Source organism: Larus michahellis, chromosome 4, assembly GCF_964199755.1.
Source record: "Larus michahellis chromosome 4, bLarMic1.1, whole genome shotgun sequence".
NCBI classification, from domain to species: Eukaryota; Metazoa; Chordata; class Aves; order Charadriiformes; family Laridae; genus Larus; species Larus michahellis.
The window spans coordinates 65,359,491-65,370,202 of NC_133899.1; the positions used below are offsets into that span (position 1 = coordinate 65,359,491).

Sequence of the window (10,712 nt, forward strand, 5' to 3'; positions counted from 1 at the left end):
TGTTAACACCTTGGCTAGCCAAGGACCCTTCCCCTCCCACGGGTAGATCCGAATCAGGCTGAACCTCTGCACCCATCAGAGTTAAAGCCTTGGCAGCTTTCTCCTCCTTTCCCTTCCCCTCTCATTCATCGCTGGTCATTAATCACAGCAGCTTCTTTCCATGGGGGACCTGCCTCCACAGACCCAGGCCTGCCCCTGCAGCTGCCAGGCAAAACCGCAGGGGCAGGCAGTGAACAAGGGCAAACCCAATTAGCAGTTGTCAGGTAACACTAGCAATAACCTTAGCCTGGCCATTAACCCCAGCTGCTTGGAGGGCATCACCAGTTCGAGATCCTTCCCCAGCCCAGCAGAATGCTTCTGGTGGGGGAAGCAGCCTCTTCCCCAGCCTTGTGTCTTCTGCTCTAGCTAAAAACCAGTTCAGAAACGCAACAGTTTGGGATCTAAACAGCTCTTAACACTTATCGCTGCCAGTCCCCAGAGGCAAATCCAAATGCAAAGTATGGCTACAACACATGTGTATCTGTTTGCAACACCTCATTGGAGGAATTAAAGAGTGACAATGATACTGTACTCGGGACATGATGACAACTGCTTCCATCAAGCCAAACAAGACCGAGGCCAAAGCTGGTCCAGCCTACTAAATGGTGCTAGAGCTTCAGGCTGGGCATGGTACCAAACATTACAGTGGAGCCCCTCTACATGGCCCCTAGACATCTTTGCATTTGCAGGCCTGGCGACCTTTCCAAGCTTCTCTCCACCATCCTGCTATTCCTTTTCAGGCTGTTTCTTGCTCTTTGTCCACACTGCCTGCACAAGCTATTTTGCAGGAGGAAGGGTTGTCTCTTATGAGCTGTCTGCATCGTACATAATGCAAGGAGGGGGTGAACTGCCTCTGCAAGACAAACCTTGCACCTCTGTGTTCTACCTGGACACATCTGTCTCACTTGTGTTTGGGAAGAGCCTGTCCTCTGTCCGAGTCAACAACTCTTGTCACCTGGAGAGGAAGGGCAACAGCACTGAACACCGTAACCTGGATACCCCGCACATTCCCTCTGAGACCTTTGCAGCGCTCGCATCCAGCCAGGCCCGTCAGGGAGGAGGATCGAACCAGGGCAGCTGGACAGGAGCCCTGCAAGTCAGCCAGGTCTCCACGTACCGGCCACAGAATTTGCATTCGAAGCCGCTAACAAATGAGGTGAAGAAAAAGTCTGGAACAGGGACCAAGTCTGGATGTGGTTTGAGTCCTGACTCCAGAGCAGCTGGTGCAGCCTGGCGGGCAGTACACAACTCAGCTGTCCCAAACACCCCTGCTGAGCTGAAACTTCCTCCAGCGTGGGCCAAGGGCACCCTTCCACCTCCTCTAATTCCTGCAGTCTGTTAAAATTACAGGTAAGGAAAGGACCCTCTGCCCCCCTCCCAAAGCAGACTTTATGCATCCAGAGAGTGTGTGTGTGTGTGGGGAAGTCAAGAGACCAGCTGCCCAAAGTGGTTTGCAGTGATTCACCACAACTGAACACCCCGCACCCCCAAACTCAGGCTCGAAGACCCCATCAACACATCATCTAGAGCGCAAGCATTCCTCTGCTTTTGCCGTGCTGTGAGCTCCCCTCATCGTGCAGATGCCCCTTCCTACTATGCTCGCGGAGCTGGGGCAGGCTCTCTTCCAGCTGGATGCCATCCAGCGCCTCCACTGAGGTCCAGAGAAGGGAGCAGGAGGTGCTCGTGGTGGTGGAAGAAGGGACACAGAGGACAAGGCTAATGGGGTTAGGTGGCACTGCAAGAACCCAACACCTGTGGATGGTGGGGTGAGAGGTACCATGGGGTCAGACCTTTCTATTGCTACAGCTTCGGAGATTTCCCTCTTTCCATCTGCCTTCCCACCATCTGCTGAGGCGACTGCAGGGGAGAGGAGATTTGCAAGGGTCACTCTTGGGCCAAAGCAGATGGAAGGGACCTGCTGCGAGCATTTTACTAGAGACGGGCCAGACAGCTGCAACATGCCCTCCAGCTCCGCCAAGGGCTCACTGGATCATCCAGCGCATGGAGAGTACCAGGGCCACGGGAGCTGTCTCACAACTGCACATGCCGCCCTGGAGGCCGGCTTGCAATGACAAAGGGTCTGCAGCTGGACAAAGGAGTGAATTAACAAGCTGTTTAAGTCCTTCCTCAGGGGCCTGAAAAAACAGATGCTGACAGGAGCTGGTCTCTCCCCCCTCCTGGGGACCATCCCTCTTGGTCAGAGATGGTTTTTCACGGCGCTCCCCGAGGTGGGGAACCAGCAGCACCTTTGTTTGCTACACAGAGCTCCAGGGCCTTCTCCTCCCCCTGCGCCTTTGAACCTGCTCCAGACGTCTCAGCCCTGCAGGCCTCCAAACCTGGCTCATTGTGGACCTAATTAACTCCCTTGTTCATTTATGGTCTTTTGTCATTAAAGCAAGTAATTGATGAGCAGAGGCAGCAGGTCATCGTGTGTGCTCACATGGACTCAACTGCTCCCTTTGGTCTGCTGGGGAAGCCCTCTCCGGCTCGCCAAGTCCCTTGCTGCGGCCAGCCACTTCAGGATCGGCTGAGGAGAGCACACTGCCTCCCTCTTTCCAGCAAGCTCCCTCACTACTTTTGCAGCCATCAGAAACCACCCAAGCCTTTTCAGGGCATGACACCTTTGAATTCAAGCAAGAACGTTTGCCTGGACCGTGGATCACACCCTAACCCCATCTTCCTTGCTGGCACCGAGACACCCCTTGGGGTTTTCTCCTCACTCCCTTTTGTTTGACTGCTCTTTTACCCACACCCCCGCCATGTTCCCTCTTACCCCTGGCATCACAAGAATGAGGAGCTGAGCAGGGTGGGGAGGGGGCTCTTTCACAGGGGGATGCCTGGGTAGGATTATCTGAGGGCTCCTGGACCAAACAGGCAGCTTCTCAGCCTTTGGAAACCTCCCTCGCCTTTGTTCTTTGGCCTTCTAGGGCTGGGGGAAGGGATCCCAATGAACATGTTTGTGCTGTTCTTCTTAATAGGGTGTTGTGTAACACAGAGGGAAGTGACTACACTGGGGACCCCAGCTGAGAACAGAGACTTTAATCCTGCTGCTCAGAGAAAACTTGGAAAAAATACCTACATCTGTTCTGTTGCATTAGGCTCATGGCTCAGAGGCTGACAGCTGACCCTGGCTGCTCATGATGCCAAGGTATGGCCCCTGCCAAACAGTGCCAGGGTAAATTACCATGACTGATTAGAAAGGCAAGAGGCAGCCAGAGAAAACTGGGGAGGGAGCTCTGCCTGTGCAGGTTTCTGGAGAAGGGAGAAGGCCAAGCCAGAGCGAATCATGGCACTTTGTCTTCTCCACTGCCACAGTGGCAAACAGAGCAGAGAATGAGCAATAGTGGAAGAGAACAGGATGAGATTCAGGGAGACGGAGGAAGGTGAGGAGGCAGAGAAGAAATCACAGCTGCATTCACCTCTCCATGGAGCTCACTAAGGCTTCAGGAGACAAACCCCCTCCTCATCGAACCTGCGCTAGGCTGAGGCCACAGAGGACAAAAAGATGCTTGTGTCTACAAGCAGAGTTCATGGCTTGAGAACGGTTCAGGGCAGATGTTGGCCTCGCAGAGCAGCGCACACTCTTCCTGCCGTGAGTCTGCCAGCTCTAGGACATGTAAGAACACAGGTGTGGGGCTCCCTCACCCAGCACCACAACACAGCTCCCTTCCAGGCTCAGGCTTTGTCATCACCTCACGTCCCCCCAACAGCTCAGAGAGGAGTATAAAGGAAATTAGCTATCCAGGGAACAGAACAACGCTTCCGAAATTTGGCTAACAGCGGACACTTAGATGCTCTGGAAACATGTCAAAGACTTCTCACCATATTTGGCGGGGCTTTACATTGATAGACACACTGGGAACATGCTAGATGCTGTGCTGGGACCACAGGGCATGAGGGAGAGCCCCTTCTCTGCACAGCCCCTCTTACGGGCACCATCGGGATGCTGAGGGTGGCCCTCCCCTAGATGGGAGAGGGTTTCTGGTAAGCCATTAACACCCAGTTCTGTGAAGGATCTCTCTGTTCCTTATTCAAGTATTAAATTGGCTCAACCCTAATTAGCATGACATCTATGACAGGATTAAAGCAGATTTTGCCTTCCTCTTCCTGCCTAGGGCCACCAGCTGCCAAACACTCCTCCAGGTCAGCATTCTGCACAAGACGGTGGTTAGCTTCATGAGAAGCAGAAAGCAAGCTCCTTTCTAACTCCTGTCCACCAGGGACAGGCTTTGGCCCTAAAGCAGGAAGGTTTGTTTGCTTTAAATCTTATTTAACCATGGATGTTTTCATTATCCATATCCATGTCACACTTTTATCCGCCCTTAGGAGGACAGGGAGGAAAGCTTTTGCTTTCCTCAGTCCATCTGTGGAGCAGACAGCTTTGATTAGCCACGTGCTTGTTGCCTTTCCATCCCTGCTGGCTGTCACTTTGACCTTATTTGACAAGACAAAGGGATCAGGAGAAGCTGTGTGTTTCCTCTGCACCCTTCGGCCTTTTATAAACTTCTACTTCAACACCACAACCTGGTATTGGATGCTGATCCTCTATTGGTTGCCACAGACTACATCTTCACATGATCCTACACCTCCAGCCCTGAACCGAGGAGCAGCAATCCTGACAAGAAGTGCAGCCAGAGAGATGCCTCCTGATCCATAAGCATTTCTGCACTAGAATCTAAAGATGTCTCTCGGATCCAACACCACCAATCTCATGACTCTCTACCTTCCTCCCTCTGCTGTTGCTGTTTGACCTGGTGCCTTTCCCTCTGCTCCTTACACTGCCTGGGAGCAGATCTGCCAGGTCTGAACAGGGCACGGCAGCATCAAGTGGTATGTGGCTCCTCTGAAACCCTGCCACTTTGCACTTCAGTTGCAGCTCAGCCCTGCTCAGGAGGAGGAACCAGAGGGGTTGAGCCACAGCAGAGACAAATCCTAGAAAGACATTCCCAGCGCACCTTCCAAAGACACTTCCAACAGGCCACTGAAGCCACTAACTGCAGAGTGCGAGATCAGATGGGCCAAGTCAGCTCTACTCAAAAACAGCCCAATGCAGAGAGTGTCCAAGGCAGGCACTACCTGTGCAGGGACCACTTCAGGCCAGTTGGCCCCCGATGGTGGTAACAGGGTCCTTTTCGCCCCCTGTCCCTGCAGGTGCTGCACTGTTGCAGTCATCTACTACAACTCATTCAAGCTTGTGTCAACTTCCACTCCCCCAGGCTCTCTGGAAAGGCCAGTGGTGCCTGCAGTTAATAAAAACAGTCCATTTGGTTATAATGAGCCCTAAAAAGAGAATATCAGCTCTCACTGTGCATAAGCTGCATTTTGTTTTCCTGGTCCAGGAAGTTTTCCTGGTGTTAAAACTCCCTCTCCCCTGGCAAACTGATGACTAATCTGTCTCAAAGCCTGAGGGGATACATCTAATCTGGTTAGTGTTACTGCTGTTGTTTGTTCATATTAAGCACATTATTCTTACTAAGCTATTTGTCCTGAGTCTCCTGAGAGAGAGTGCTGCAGGTTAATCATACATATGTAAATCCAGCTTCCTTTCAGGCATTTTAAATGTGTTGCCTGTTGGAGAACAAAAGGCCAAGGGGGTGCGGTGCAAGAGGGACTTGTGCAGAACCACACTTCCTAGATGCTCCCTTCTCATAACGTTCCAGTTTGGGGGTTAGAAACACAGCAAGAGAATCTGCCAGCCGGCTCCTTTACTAGACTAAGAGGTTTGCTGAACCAAAGAACAAAACAACAACCAACCAGACAACAGTAACCCAACCTGCAGGGTTTCAAGAAAGCTGAAGTTGGCCACTCTTAAACCTGACCAGCTCAAGTTGACTATCGGTCCCCCTCTGGTGGCCAACCAGCCACAGTCACCTTCTGTCGGCAGAATAGGGCTGCCACATTGCTGCTACCTGTCCCTGCACCGAGGCACCTTGGGCATCCCTTAGCCCTGCATCACCTTGAGCATCCCTGAGCCCGGGGCAGCACGGCTCTGCTCGGAGGACTGTCGGGCAGCAGACTTCAGGGCACGGAGCTGAGTCAGGGAGCTGTCACGAAAGTCTTCTAAACAGGAAAATATTCATTATCAGAACAGCCAGCATCTGCCCAGTCCTTCCAACTTGACAGCCTTAGGGCTATCTACCACTAGGCCCTCAAATTTTAATAGCAATATTGTGTAGCACTAGGAACCCTCACCTTGAAACAGGGCCCCATTGTGCAAGGAGCTAAACATGCGGACAGAGAGAGACTGTGTGCTCTTTGGGATGGGGAATGAGATGGAGAGAAAGGACAGAAGATGAAGAGAGTGAGCAGAAGGAAACAAGACATAAGTCAGCATAAGTGACAGCAGCCCAGTGAGCTGCTCTCAGTGGGTGAGGACATGCAGCAGAAAGACCTAGGAGAGGGAAGGCTGCAAACCACTGCTGACCTCTTGCTCTAGTCATAGACAAGGGAGAAGGGGCTGCCAATTGTCCCTAAGTAGAAGTTTGAGTCTGTTCCACACCAGCAATAGAGGCCTCCGCAAATCTGAACTCGTCTCTAAACAGCAAATAGCTTCTCCAGACAAATCTGAACCCCCCCGGACCTGGTTCCATCATCCCCCAAGAGGACTGCAAAGAATTGTCTTTCCCTGTGTTTCTTCACCCACTGCTGTAAGCGGCACTATCTCATCTTGAGGCAACCTCACACTTCAGCTACTGAAGCACAAGAGAGCCTCAAGCAGCTGTTCCTTCTGCTAAGAGATGAGATTTCTACAATTACTCAGAAACTTGCATCAGTTTACAGGCCATCAGAATTATGTTAGCATAAATGCCTAAATAAAGGGGTGGGTAGAGGCCAACACACTTCTCACAGCTTATCAGAGAATTGCCTCAAGAGGGAGAGAAGAATTTGGTCTTGGCCACTGCAGAGTCACTCCCCCAAAACCCACCCAAACTCAGTCTGGCCTTCACATGCCTCAGAGAAAACTGGAGCAGCTGTAGGCCAATTCCAGTTTCTCCATCCCTCATATGGTGCAAGAGCTCCGCTTCCTTCATCTGTATTCACTGCAGCTTTATACCAAGGCTGAGAGGTTTGGCTTTCGCCTCACTCCCCACTTCCAACCCCATGTGCAATTGCCCACGCCTCAACATACTTTGTAGCACGCCATCCCTGCAGAAGGGTAGCTGGAAACGACTGATTGGGAATTTTGGGTGAACTTCAGCTACAGCTGTTTCATTTTACTGCAAAAAAAGTTATAGCAAATTGTGTCTAAAAATGAACACATTCATGCAGTAACACCTCCCTCCTACAATCAAGTTTCATGCTCTGGAGAGCAGAGATTAGGGTTTCTCACGCATTCAATGAAAAAAAAAAATCAACAACAAACAAGGAAAGAGGTTAAGGGGAAGATTCTAAAATCTCAGATTCTGCCCCATAAGGCTGAAGCCAAGGGAGGCTGAGGTTCTGGTGGAGTTTGCCATTTCCCATAAGTGTTTTCCTTTTATAGTTCCCCTAATCACACGTTCAAACTATTTCTGCTGTCACGTGCCAGGTCAGTCAGACACAAGATGGTAGCAAAACAGCCAAAACCATACAAAACATAGTAATTCACTATGGGAACCAGGAGTTATGGCCCGGACCAACCGACCAACTCAGCCGTAACACTATGAAAGCAAGAAGAAATCTTATCCAAATCAAGCATCATTTCCCCATTTTCTCGTTAAGGTATCTGAAGAAATTTCTTCTCCACAGTTCTACAACTGAGGCAAACAGAAAGCTGAACAGAGGAGCTGAACGCACAAAAATCCAGTTTCCCAAGCAGCACACCTTGACACATCTCAGGTCAAGTGGCCGTGTATGGAATCAAGGATCCTAAGACACCTGGCAACTCCTTGCTATTGCTGGAGACGCAAGCTGGGGCGTGTAGGATTCCAGCATGAAGTGCATGGGCATGCTTTCTCTCCCAACCCCATCTCTGTGCCAGGATAAATGGAGGCTGTGGAGTCAGCAACAGGTCACTGTCACCACTCCCTCTCCACGACATCACAAGAAACTGGTGATCAGGACAGACAACGTGGGCAGCCAGATCATATCGTGCATCCTGCAAAGACAGGCAGAAACTTTAGAACCTACTTCATGCTAAAGTGATCCAGCAAGCTGAGCTCTCTTCTTCGCACCCAAACAAGATAGTGTTTCTGAAAACTCCAGCCTCAACTTGGCCACCTTCCCACGAGTAATACTGGTCGTGGCATGTAAAGACATGTCCGCATGGCTCGCTGTGTATCATTTTGCTCATGCCAGGTTTGCAGACAGTCACCCACCTTTTAGTGCCCTGATTCCAACTCCAGCAGCTCTAGACTCACCACCTCTGTGATTTCCAGGGGACACCGGAACTTCAGTTTCTGGATTCTTCATAACACTCACCACTGTTTTATCTAACCTCTGTCTCCTCTGAGTTCAGCACAAAACAACTTTGTTCTCACAAGGAGCTTCTAAATAATACCATCACCCAGCACAATGCTACAGAGAGAATCCCTGAGACTTACATACACTGCGCACTCTTCTTTAGCTAGTGCTCATGGTTTGTAAACCAGAATCAGGGCTAGGTGCTGTTTTCATACTAGGTGAGAACATCTGCCTAGCTATATGGTGCAAGACACGCAGCCAGCCAATGCTACGCTGGCTAAAGATGTACTGAATCTTTATACAGCCCAGGAAACAGTGTTTTCATCGCTCTACAGGCAGCAATGCTAATGGCCACAGAATCACGTTGCAAAATCTTCTCAAGCTTTAAAGTTATTATTTTAATCCTTAAGCTACCAAAAAAAAAAAAAAACCTCCAAGGAGAAACAATGATAAATTTAATGCTTTTCATCAGGGCTGGAAACAGCTCAAGCCCAGAGAATTACAGAAATCGGATATTGCCCCTGAAGGCAACAAGCTGTCAACTTACTCATTACTCCGTTGTTTGTTGGTAGAGATTTGCAGGTACGCTGTTTCCACCCTGCAATCCGAAAGCATTTTGTACAACTCTGAAAGGTGCAAAGACTCAGATGCTCCCTCTTCTCCTGGCTTTGTCTAATCCTCTTGATGGTACAGTGAAGCACAAGCGGTAAAAATACCTGCATCTCAAAGAGGCAGGTAATACACAGTGAGATGAAAAAGTAATGGCACTAACTGCATTATTAATTTACATAAGAGTGTCCTTAAAATACATTTCTGGCACTCAAGAGGGGAGTTCAGCTGGGGAGAGGGAACTTAGCTATGGTCTCTACCCGGCAGAAAGCTGTGTCTTCTGCACTTGCCAGAGCAGACGTAGCCACATGGACAGAGCTCCCATGGAAGCATGCAACCACCCACTCACGCTGCAGGGAGTGCCATAACCTCTCACGGCTAATGGATGGTAGAAGGCCATGTTCAAGGGGTTGCAGTCAACAGCTCAATGTCCAAGTGGAAACCAGTGACGGGTGGCGTTCCTCAGGGGTCAGTACTGGGACTGGTGCTTTTTAACATCTTTGTCGGTGATATGGACAGTGGGATCGAGTGCATCCTCAGCAATTTTGCCAATGACACCAAGCTGTGTGGTGTGGTCGACATGCTGGAGGGAAGGGATGCCATACAGAGGGACCCAGACAGTCTTAAGAGGTCGGTCCGTGCAAATCTCGTGAAGTTCAACCAGGCAAAGTGCAAGGTCCTGCACCGGGGTCACAGCAACCCCAGGCACAAATACAATGGATTGAGAGCAGCCCTGAGGAGAAGGACTTGAGGGTGTTCGTGGATGAGAAGCTCAACATGAGCCGGCAATGTGTGCTCACAGCCCAGAAGGCCAACCGCATCCCGTGCTGCATCAAAAGAAGCATGGCCAGCAGGTCAAGGGAAGTGATTCTGCCCCTCTGCTCTGGTGAGACCCCACCTGGAGTACTGTGTCCAACTTTGGAGTCCTCAGCACAAGGACACGGACCTGTTGGAGTGAGTCCAGAGGAGGGCCACAAAGATGATGAGAGGGATAGAACACCTCTCCTATGAAGACAGGCTGAAAGAGTTGGGCCATTCAGCCCGGAGAAGAGAAGGCTCCGGGGAGACGTTATAGCAGCTTTCCAGTACCTAAAGAGGGTCTACAGGAGAGATGGGGAGGGACTCTTTACCAGGGAGTGTAGCAAGAGGACGAGGGGGTAATGGTTTTAAACTGAAAGAGGGGAAATTTAGATTAGATATTAGGAAGAAATCTTTACTGTGAGGGTGGTGAGGCACTGGAACAGGTTGCCCAGAGAACTTGTGGATGCCCCATCCCTGGAAGCATTCAAGACGAGGCTGGATGGGGCTTTGAGCAACCTGGTCTAGTGGGAGGTGTCCCTGCCCATGGCAGGGGGGTTGGAACTAGATGATCTTTAAGGTCCCTTCCAACCCAACCCATTCTATGATTAGCAGCTGCTTCAGCCCATTTTCCAGCCTACCGTGCAGAGACCTCACAGAAGTCTGCGAGCCTTAGCCCAGAGTCCTGCCTCTTCGCAGAAGCTCACAGGTCCTGGGTTCAGTCAGGCATCCTCAAAGGCTGCAGGTGGAGAACCATCCTCTCCCCCCTGCGGCAGACCTCAGCGAGATACCCGAAGACCTGGACAGGCCCCTTGCCCATGGACAGCACTAACCAGCTTGATTCCTTCCATACAGCCCCAAAAGAACACTGAGCTGAGAAGGCA

General features: G+C 50.8%; 1 protein-coding gene across 1 annotated transcript in view; it reads right to left on the minus strand.

Moving 5' to 3' along the window:
• LTBP2 (latent transforming growth factor beta binding protein 2) overlaps window positions 1–10,712 on the minus strand; it is a 99,669-nt gene that overhangs the window by 86,778 nt on the left and 2,179 nt on the right. The window lies entirely within an intron of this gene.